We start from the raw sequence: 12,156 nt of genomic DNA, 5'->3' as shown, positions 1-12,156 counted from the left end.
ACACATGGCCCGTGATTGTACTGTAGTGACCCGAACTTTTCCATGTTTATATATATATATTAAATAAAATTGTTATTTACATGATTAAGTGTTTCCAACATGTTAAGCAATCAAACTTGTTAAGACTTGATTAATTGAAATAGGTTTCATATAGACAATTGACCACCCAAGTTGACCGGTGATTCACGAACGTTAAAACTTGTAAAAACTATACGATGACATATATATGGTTATATATATAGTTAACATGATTTTATTATAAGTATGTATCTCATTAGGTATTTTAACAATGAGTTATATACATAAAAATGAGACTATTAATTTAAGAAACTCGAAAACGATATATATAACGATTATCGTTATAACAACGTCTTACTAGGTACATATGAATCATATTAAGATATTGATACACTTGGTTAATTATGTTAAATAATAAGTAAATATATTATTAAGTGTATTAACAATGAAATTCATATGTAAAAATAAGACTACTAACTTAATGATTTCGAAACGAGACATATATGTAACGATTATCGTTGTAACGACATTTAATGTATATATATCATATTAAGAGATATTTATACATCATAATATCATTATAATATAATAATTTAAAATCTCATTTGATATTATAAACATTGGGTTAACAACACTTAACAAGATCGTTAACCTAAAGGTTTCAAAACAACATTTACATGTAACGACTAACGATGACTTAACGACTCAGCTAAAATGTATATACATGTAGTGTTTTAATATGTATTCATACACTTTTGAAAGACTTCAAGACACTTATCAAAATACATCTACTTAACAAAAATGCTTACAATTACATCCTCGTTCAGTTTCATCAACAATTCTACTCGTATGCACCCGTATTCGTACTCGTACAATACACATCTTTTAGATGTATGTACTATTGGTATATACTCTCTAATGATCAGATATTAGCAGCCCATGTGAGTCACATAACACATGTGGGAACCATCATTTGGCAACTAGCATGAAATATCTCATAAAATTACAAAAATATGAGTAATCATTCATGACTTATTTACATGAAAACAAAATTACATATCCTTTATATCTAATCCATACACCAACGACCAAAAACACCTACAAACACTTTCATTCTTCAATTTTCTTCATCTAATTGATCTCTCTCAAGTTCTATCTTCAAGTTCTAAGTTTTCTTCATAAATTCCAAAAGTTCTAGTTTCATAAAATCAAGAATACTTCCAAGATTGCAAGTTTACTTCCAAATTTTCTAAATCCATTCCAAGTAATCATCCAAGATCAAGAAACCTTTGTTACTTATAGTAGGTTATCTTTATAATATAAGGTAATAATCATATTCAAACTTTAATTCAATTTCTATAACTATAACAATCTTATTTCGAGTGGAAATCTTACTTGAAATTGTTTTCGTGTCATGATTCTGCTTCAAGAACTTTCAAGCCATCCAAGGATCCTTTGAAGCTAGATCAATTTTCCTCATTTCCAGTAGGTTTATCCAAGGAACTTGAGGTAGTAATGATTTTCATAACATCATTCGATTCATACATATAAAGCTATCTTATTCGAAGGTTTAAACTTTTAATCACTAGAACATAGTTTAGTTAATTCTAAACTTGTTCTTAAATAAAAGTTAATCCTTCTAACTTGAATTTTAAAATCAACTAAACACATGTTCTATATCTATATGATATGCTAACTTAATGATTTAAAACCTGGAAACACGAAAAACACCGTAAAATCGAATTTACGCCGTCGTAGTAACACCGCGGGCTGTTTTGGGTTTGTTAATTAAAAACTATGATAAACTTTGATTTAAAAGTTGTTATTCTGAGAAAATGATTTTTATTATGAACATGAAACTATATCCAAAAATTATGGTTAAACTCAAAGTGGAAGTATGTTTTCTAAAATGGTCATCTAGACGTCGTTCTTTCGACTGAAATGACTACCTTTACAAAAATGACTTGTAACTTATTTTTCCGACTATAAACCAATACTTTTTCTGTTTAGATTCATAAAATAGAGTTCAATATGAAACCATAGCAATTTGATTCACTCAAAACGGATTTAAAATGAAGAAGTTATGGGTAAAACAAGATTGGATAATTTTTCTCATTTTAGCTACGTGAAAATTGATAACAAATCTATTCCAACCATAACTTAATCAACTTGTATTGTATATTATGTAATCTTGAGATACCATAGACACGTATACAATGTTTCGACCTATCATTTCGACACATCTATATATATTTCGGAACAACCATAGACACTCTATATGTGAATGTTGGAGTTAGCTATACAGGGTTGAGGTTGATTCCAAAATATATATAGTTTGAGTTGTGATCAATACTGAGATACGTATACACTAGGTCGTGGATTGATTCAAGATAATATTTATCAATTTATTTCTATACATCTAACTGTGGACAACTAGTTGTAGGTTACTAACTAGGACAGCTGACTTAATAAACTTAAAAAATCAAAATATATTAAAAGTGTTGTAAATATATTTTGAACATACTTTGATATATATGTATATATTGTTATAGGTTCGTGAATCAACCAGTGACCAAGTCTTACTTCCCGACGAAGTAAAAATCTGTGAAAGTGAGTTATAGTCCCACTTTTAAAATCTAATATTTTTGGGATGAGAATACATGCAGGTTTTATAAATGATTTACAAAATAGACACAAGTACGTGAAACTACATTCTATGGTTGAATTATCGAAATCGAATATGCCCCTTTTTATTAAGTCTGGTAATCTAAGAATTAGGGAACAGACACCCTAATTGACGCGAATCTTAAAGATAGATCTATTGGGCCTAACAAACCCCATCCAAAGTACCGGATGCTTTAGTACTTCGAAATTTATATCATATCCGAAGGGTGTCCCGGAATGATGGGGATATTCTTAAATATGCATCTTGTTAATGTCGGTTACCAGGTGTTCACCATATGAATGATTTTTATCTCTATGTATGGGATGTGTATTGAAATATGAAATCTTGTGGTCTATTTTTACGATTTGATATATATAGGTTAAACCTATAACTCACCAACATTTTTGTTGACGTTTAAAGCATGTTTATTCTCAGGTGAATACTAAGAGCTTCCGCTGTTGCATACTAAAATAAGGACAAGATTTGGAGTCCATGTTTGTATGATATTGTGTAAAAACTGCATTCAAGAAACTGATTTCGATGTAACATATTTGTATTGTAAACCATTATGTAATGGTCGTGTGTAAATAGGATATTTTAGATTATCATTATTTGATAATCTACGTAAAGCTTTTTAAACCTTTATTTATGAAATAAAGGTTATGGTTTGTTTTAAAAATGAATGCAGTCTTTGAAAAACGTCTCATATAGAGGTCAAAACCTCGCAACGAAATCAATTAATATGGAACGTTTTTAATCAATAAGAACGGGACATTTCATGTACCAATGGCCCGAACAAATTCACTTGCTATAATTGTGGTAAAGAAGGACACCGAAAGTTAGAGTGTCCTGATTTGAACAACGATAATGTTAAAAGGCTAGAGAAGGCGGCGGGTACGGCTCAAGGGCGAAACTATTTGATGACGAATGACGAAGCCAAGCAATCCCACGATGTTGTCTCAGGTACTTTTATGGTTAACTCTAATCCGGCAAGAATTTTATTTGATAGCGGTGCAAATTTGTCGTTTGTATCTCCAAAATTTGTGCCTAAACTTGATAGACCGTTAGCTAAGTTAAGTCGTCCGGTAGAAGTCGAAATAGCGGACGGCAAGACGGTGCTAATGGTTGATGTGTGCAAGAATTGTGATGTCGTTTTTAGTGCCGAAAACTTTAAAATTGATCTTATCCCTATGACTTTGGGCGATTTTGATATCGTTGTTGGTATGGATTGGCTCGACCAAAATAGAGCCGATATTGCATGCCATGAAAAGTTTATACGTGTGAAGACCCCAAGTGGGGGAGAGTTAATTATTCATGGTGATAAACGAAGAAGACTTGTGCCTATATGCACTTTTGCACGGGCACGTCGTTTCCTTGTTAGTGGTGGCATGGCTTTTCTAGCCCATGTTGTTGATACTCGAGATGAGCCACCATCCATTCATGAAATTCCGGTGGTAAGTGAATTTGAAGACGTTTTTCCGGATGAGTTACCGGGTGTTCCAGCGGAAAGACAAGTTGAATTTCGTATTGAGTTGGTTTCGGAAGCTACTCCCATTGCTAAAACTCCTTACCGTTTAGCACCAACGAAAATGCAAGAGTTGTTAAATCAAACCCAAGAGTTGCTTGAGAAGGGTTTTATTCGACCGAGTGCTTCGCCATGGGGTGCTCCGGTTTTATTCGTGAAAAAGAAGGATGGTAGTATGCGGATGTGCATCGATTATCGGGAGTTGAATAAAGTGACGATCAAAAATCGTTATCCATTGCCTAGGATTGACGATTTGTTTGACCAACTCCAAGGTGCGACGTATTTCTCAAAGATTGACCTACGGTTTGGCTATCACCAAATGCGGGTCCGTGAGGAAGATATTGAGAAAACGGCTTTTCGAACGCGTTATGGGCATTTTGAGTTTGTAGTTATGCCTTTTGGTCTTACGAATGCACCGGCGGCATTCATGGATCTTATGAACCGAGTGTGCCAACCTATGTTGGACAAGTCGGTGATTGTGTTCATTTACGACATACTAGTCTACTCGAAGAGTATGGACGAACATGAACGTCATTTGCGTGAAGTATTGAAGACGTTACGAAAGGAGAAGTTGTATGCCAAGTTCTCCAAATGTGAATTTTGGCTAAGGGAGGTTCAATTCCTTGGCCACATTGTGAACAAAGACGGTATTCAAGTAGATCCGGGGAAGATAGAGACGGTGAAGAGTTGGGGACAACCGGCTACGCCTACGAAGGTCCGAAGTTTTCTCGGATTGGCCGGTTATTATCGTCGGTTTATCCAAGACTTTTCTAAGATCGCTTCTTCATTGACGAAATTGATGAGGAAGAACGTGAGGTTTTTTTGGGAGAACGAGCAAGAAATTGCTTTTCGTTTGTTAAAAGGGGAGTTATGTCAAGCTTCGGTGTTGGTGTTGCCGGAAGGAGTGGAAGACATGACGGTTTATTATGATGCTTCGTTAAATGGACTCGGGTGTGTTCTAATGCAAAGAGGTAAAGTCATCGCTTATGCCTCTCGACAGTTAAAGGAACACGAGACGAGATATCCGACTCATGATCTTGAGTTGGCGGCGGTTGTGCATGCGTTGAAAATTTGGTGCCATTACTTGTATGGTGTCAAGTGTACGATTTATTCGGATCATAAGAGTTTGAAACATCTCTTTAATCAACGAGATTTGAATTATCGTCAACGTAGGTGGATGGATGTGGTAAAAGACTATGATTGTGAGATACTTTATCATCCGGGCAAGGCAAATGTGGTCGCGGATGCGTTAAGTCGAAAGAGTCATCACCCGGCACTACGATTAGGATTTTTACGTATGATTATTACTAACGATTTCTTGAAAAACTTGGCGTGATTCAAATAGAGGCTTACGTTCACAACAAACATGCGGAACGAATTGTGGGACAATCGGAGTTCATTACTATGGGCTCGCGGGGTTTGTTATCTTTTCAAGGAAGAGTGTGGGTGCCTAAGATGGGAGATTATCGACAAGTGCTACTTGATGAAGCACATAAGTCAGAGTATTCCATTCATCCGGGTGCAACGAAAATGTATCTTGATTTAAGGAAAGATTATTGGTGGCCGGGCATGAAACGTGATGTTGTGAAGTATGTTGAGCAATGCGTCACGTGTTTGCAAGTTAAAGCCGAGCACCAAAATGTGACGACCCGGAAATTTTCGACCAAATTTAAACTTTAATCTTTATATGATTCCGACACGATAAGCAAAATCTGTAATGTTGAGTCTCGAAAGTTTGAAATCTATATTCATGTAATCAATCACCCTTTGACTATACTCGACGATTCACGAACAATTAATTGTAAATGAATAGGTGTGTGTGTGTGTATATATATATATATATATATATATATAGTTATAAATATTATTATAAGAATGAATAAATATTATAATTTAGTTGTAATTTAAATGTCATTAGTTATTATGATTTAAAATATCATTATTAATATCATTATTAATAATTATCATTATCCATGTTATTAATATTATTTATTCATCATCATTATTAAATTAAAATAAGTATTATTATAAAACTATCATTTATATTTTTATTTCTAATATTATCATTATTAAGAATTATGATTTTTGTATTAATACAAGTATTAATAATATTAGTATTATTTTGATATTATTATCATTATTAGTATCTTTATTATAAATTCTATTATTATTACCAATTTATTTACAAGTATTATAATTAACTATACATTTATTAAATACTAATATTATGTTTAAAGAATCAGATACAGGATCAAATATTGTTACACATCACAATCTGTTAATTTTTTTCTTTCTTCTTGATTGATATTCTTGTATGATTACTTCCTATACATCCATATCACTCGTACAAATCCGTTAGCTATCCCTATCTTCTTTATATATTTTTTTTTTGTCTTCTCTTTGGCTGGAATAAGATTGTCGACTGCAACCAATCTATACAACAAACAATAAATTTTGTTACTGCATAACTCAAAAAAATCCCTTATTATGATTCCTTATCTCTTCTATTTAACTTACATATATACTGTCATATATATACATGCGTAATTTGAGACCTATACACATACATGACTGAAACAGCCACCATCCTATAATCATCATTCTTGTTTTAAGAAACTCTTGAATCATCACTTTCAAACTTGCACAAAACTCACATCATCTAATACCATAATCAAACCCATGATAACCTCCACGGCTACTACATTTGTCTTTCTGTTTTGTCATGAATAAATCATCACCAACATGATTCCTTTTGTTTCCCTATCATTCGAAATCTACTCCAACCAAACCCATTATCTGCTGCAACTACTATCATCCTATCATCCTGTCTTCAGTGAAACCACACCGGAACACCAACACAAGTACGTATACAACCAAACCCACCACCATTATTCATCATTCTCCAACTCTTTTAATTCTTGTAATCGAATAACCACAACCACTGCCACCTTTATGACCTCCTTCATTAACATAAACAACACCACTCTCCTTCTTCACTAGGTAGGGTCTGCAAGTGGGAGACGGATCCAAGGTTGAGAAAGATCAGATTGTTTATTTATTATCTATCGGGCAGTTTGATGGAAGGACTAGTGGATACATGATGTGTTGTTGTTTCTACTTTAAAACCGATCCCTACACAATCATCAAGCTAACCTTTTTCTGTTTCTTTATCTTTTGAACCTCACCATAAACCATTCAATCACTTTCCAACTTTTGAATTAGTGGAATGTTATGATTCTAGTAGGGTCAATATTTGCACAAGAAACTTGAATGTTGCTGTTTCATCTTCTACTGGGGCCAAGTATTTTAGTTAGTGGAACATGACTCATTGAGTTAGTAAACAAATGAATCCCTTTTATCAATAATATGGACCGTGTTATATATTTTTTTTTTTTGTTTGTTTTTTTGGTCTCAGACGAACTAGCTGGGGAAAACAAAACATAACCACAAATATTTCAACTGAATCGGGCTTGTAAATTAGTAGTTGGGCCGAGAGTCTTAATGTTGTTGTTGGGCTCGTGAAACAAGTGTTTTGGTTGGGCTATGTCTTATTTTTTGTTGGGCCAAGAAACGAGTTATATTGATTCCCGTTAGAGATAAAACAGAAAAAAACGTGATAGAGTAGATGGTAGGGAGTGTTGTTGAGGAGCGGGAGGTCGCGAGTTCAAACCCGAGCTTGGGCATTCTTTCATTTTTTAAGGGCTATTTACTTGAGGTAGTATTACTAATACCTTTATTATTATTGTTATTATTATTATTATTATTATTATTATTATTATTATTATTATTATTATTATTATTATTATTATTATTATTATTATTATTATTATTATTAGTATAAAAGTTATCATTATGATTATTAAGGTTATTAACATTATTATTATCATTACTAAGAATTGACATTATTATAGAAATTATCATTTTTATTATTAAAAGTATCATTATTTTCTTTATTGTTATTAAACATTGTTACTTTATTATTATTAATAATATTATTAAAACTATCATTTTTTTTCATTATTATTAATTTTATTAATATTATTAATTTAATGAATATTACTAATATTATTATTATTATCATTTTTATTATTACTAGTATCATTATTATAAAAAACCATATTATTATTAATATCAAAATTTCTCCTAATATTATCATCATTATTACAATAAAAATTAGTCATATAAAAATATACTTAACAAAACTATATTTATATCTTTATTTATTTAAAATATATAAAATAAATACATTTAATTAAGTTATTAATAAAACACATGATTTAAAGTAACTATTAAAAATCACTAAAAATATATATATTTGTTCGATTACAAATATACGTTTTAATATATATATATATATATATATATATATATATATATATATATATATATATATATATATATATATATATATATATATATATATATATATATATATATATATATGAATGATATAGGTTCGTGAATCCGAGGCCAACCCTGCATTGTTCTGTTGTTCAATATCATTATATGTATTTTTACTACAAAATACAGTATGGTGAGTTTCATTTGATTCCCTTTTTACTTTTTACATTTTTGGGACTGAGAATACATGCGCTTTTATAAATGTTTGACGCAATAGACACAAGTCCCTTAACTGCATTCTATGATAGAATTATCTGGGATTGGGGTTGATTATTATGACACGCATTAGCCCCTGGTTTCCGTTAGAGCGTATGAGCTCCCGAGCCGGGTGGATGGTTTATTATTTATGACATTTTGGCACCGGTTGTCCTATATTTTATAAACATGTGTTCAGCCGTGGGGTGTAAAGACCGGCACAGAGGTTCTATATTTTGAAGGCACATGTATTCAGCAGTGGGGTGAAAGACCGGCACAGATGGTTACTATTGTATTTTGAATCCTCACCAGGTGTTCTTCATATGAAAGATATTTTTTTTGTGCAGTTGGAATGGGACTTCTGCACGTTTTATAATATTTAAAAATCTTGTGGTGTATTAAAATGATGAAAATGAAATGATTACTATAAACTAATGAACTCACCAACCTTTTGGTTGACACTTGAAAGCATGTTTATTCTCAGGTTTGAAAGAAATCTTTCGCTGTGCATTAGCTCATTTTAAGGATATTACTTGGAGTCATTCATGACATATTTCAAAAGACGTTGCATTCGAGTCGTTGAAGTTCATTAGAGATTATTATTAAGTAAATGACAGATTAGGTCATTTATAGTTTAGATATTATGAAATGGTATGCATACCTGTCAACTTTCGATGAAATGAAAGTTTGCCTTTTAAAAACGAATGCAATGTTTGTAAAAATGTATCATATAGAGGTCAAATACCTCGAGATGTAATCATATGTAATGTTCTCGTCCATATGGATTTGGTCGGGGCATCACAGGTGGTATCAGAGCGGTGGTCTTAGCGAACCAATTCGACATTAGTGTGTCTAACTAGGAGTTGTTAGGATGCATTAGTGAAGTCTGGACTTCGACCTAGTAGTTGTTAGGTTATATTAATAAGTCTGGACTTCAACCTGGTCCGCATGTCAAAAATTTTGCTTATCATTCTTGTCAGAAATTACCTGCTTACCATTCTTAGTCTAAACACATCTTACTGCATTGACTGCATGAATAGTGTATAGACAAAAAAAAATATTCATATCTTAGCATATCTGCTAATCCATATCTCCGCGTATCTGTTACCATAAACTTTGCCTGATATATTTCGTAAATTCCTCCGTAATCTACGAAATATTTTGTTCTATATATATAGATATTCTATGTAATTAGAATATCAGCCGATATCCGAAAATTATTTCATATCGAAAAATCCTTTATTCAATCATACGCAATGGAACTCACCACTAGTTCAAGTCCCTCGGATTCCGATATGGAGTCCCACTCCAGCTCCGAAAGCAGCATCACCAGAATGAATCAATCAATCAGCCATCCCCAATTCATCTCATCTGATGGGTTCGTAGTCTACTCAATCATTGGAGACAAGTAGAAGGCGATCCTTTCCACCAACCAAATTCACCTCTTGGCGATGAACCTGAAGCACTTACCGGTGAACCTATTAGAAACACCAGTTTCACCCTCATCTTTCCGAATATCTCGCTATGATTATATTCTATCTAAAATTTTAAACCTTATTCATTCATTTGTTACGATCGACAATCATCCCGGAATAATATAATAAATCAACGAACTTCGCGCTCGAGTGATCAATGTGGAGAATATGGTGCAAAACTTACCAACTTCAGCAACATCAACAGCACCATCATCACCAACAACATTCGCATCCCAAGCCTCAATTTCACAATCTGTTCCACGAACATCAACATCATACGCACCATGGATACCAAGGAGTATCAACAGCAATTAACAATGAAGTATTGAACCATAACTTCATTAATAATCTGCGAAGAATATGTGGTTCCTAATAGTTTTAGAGATTACTTATTCTAGCTCAAATCGAAAATCAAATGAGTCTAATATTATATTGACTCATTAAATCCATAATTACATCTAAAGAAAATACATATGTATATATATTTTCATAAAGATTGTGATTAAAAATTCTTTCGTTCAAACTGTTAATGATGAAAATATTTTAACGGGTAGGTAATACCCGAGAAAAATTTAAGATTTCACATTAATAAGTTACATTGTACATTCTTCAAATCTGATTCAACAGTCATTTCCTATCCTACTTACATCCATAGATATATGAATCCGTTCACCACAGAATAACCATTTCCATTCAAATTTCATATTTGGATTTTGACCTATCAGAATCCAACGAGTGGCATAATGAAGCAAAACATATGACGGAATAAAATTTGTTAGAAACAAACAAATTAACTATGAGAAATTGTGTTAAGAATTCACGCTAACAAAATCCTAGCTAACTATTCCTAGCTAACTGTGGACTAATCAACTGAGGACTACCAATAGTGGACAATTAAAATGAATTAAAATATTGATTATAACATATGAAACTAAACAATACTTCAAGTTGCCACTTGAATTGCATCTTAAACCTCATTTGTATTTTGACGATTACAATTTGCGTTCAAACCTTTCGTGATTCTTGAAAACACCTCAATCGGGGGGATGAACCAACCGCACTTCATCTATGGAAGAAAAGATTGATGCATATAGTTATGCACCTGAAAACACTCGGAACCTGAGTAAACGTTTAACACGTATCTGTGATAGCTCCTTTGGCGTTGTTATTACCGAAAATAATATTGCAATCCTTTTTCAAATTAGCCAATTTTGTCACAGCTTCAACAAGTCAACCTCGACTTTTCGTTCGAAACAACCTTATTATAACCTTGATATATACGTTGTCTTTTCATCATCGTTACCGAAGAACCATTTATATCTCACCTAATTAGCAGTAAACTTACCAACAGCTTCATTGATCTTTGACTTTCCGAAAATCATTATAACTATCAAAACCCTATCATATATCCATCTACATCTTGTAACAATAATTTCCATACCAACAATCGGGAATCATCAATCATTAATCTCGAATCTCGCAAGCGTTTTCACTTCAACAGTTATATATACATATAACGTGTAATTCCTGGAACTTTTGATCTTCAATTCTGATATTCTGAACAGCACTCAGTCTACAAATCAATACATTGAACTTTAAAAAAGCTGAATGAAGCAGCAGAAACTGTAGGCAACCGTAAACAACCTTAATCTTCGAAAGTTGATGATAAAGAATTGTATGTTGGCAAAGCTCAGAAAAAGTTTGAAACTGAAAAACTGATTGAGCAAACTATGAAGGAAGCCGTGGACAAATCACAAAGAATAAGTTTGACTTCAAAGAATCTAAATGATTCAGTACCTGCTGAAGTCATTAACGAATACCTTGCTTTTGACTCCAAACTCTTGTGGACAAATTTTCTTCATCATCCTTCGATATTA

This window comes from Rutidosis leptorrhynchoides, chromosome 5, assembly GCF_046630445.1.
Source record: "Rutidosis leptorrhynchoides isolate AG116_Rl617_1_P2 chromosome 5, CSIRO_AGI_Rlap_v1, whole genome shotgun sequence".
NCBI lineage: Eukaryota > Viridiplantae > Streptophyta > Magnoliopsida > Asterales > Asteraceae > Rutidosis > Rutidosis leptorrhynchoides.
This window is presented reverse-complemented; position numbering follows the sequence as displayed.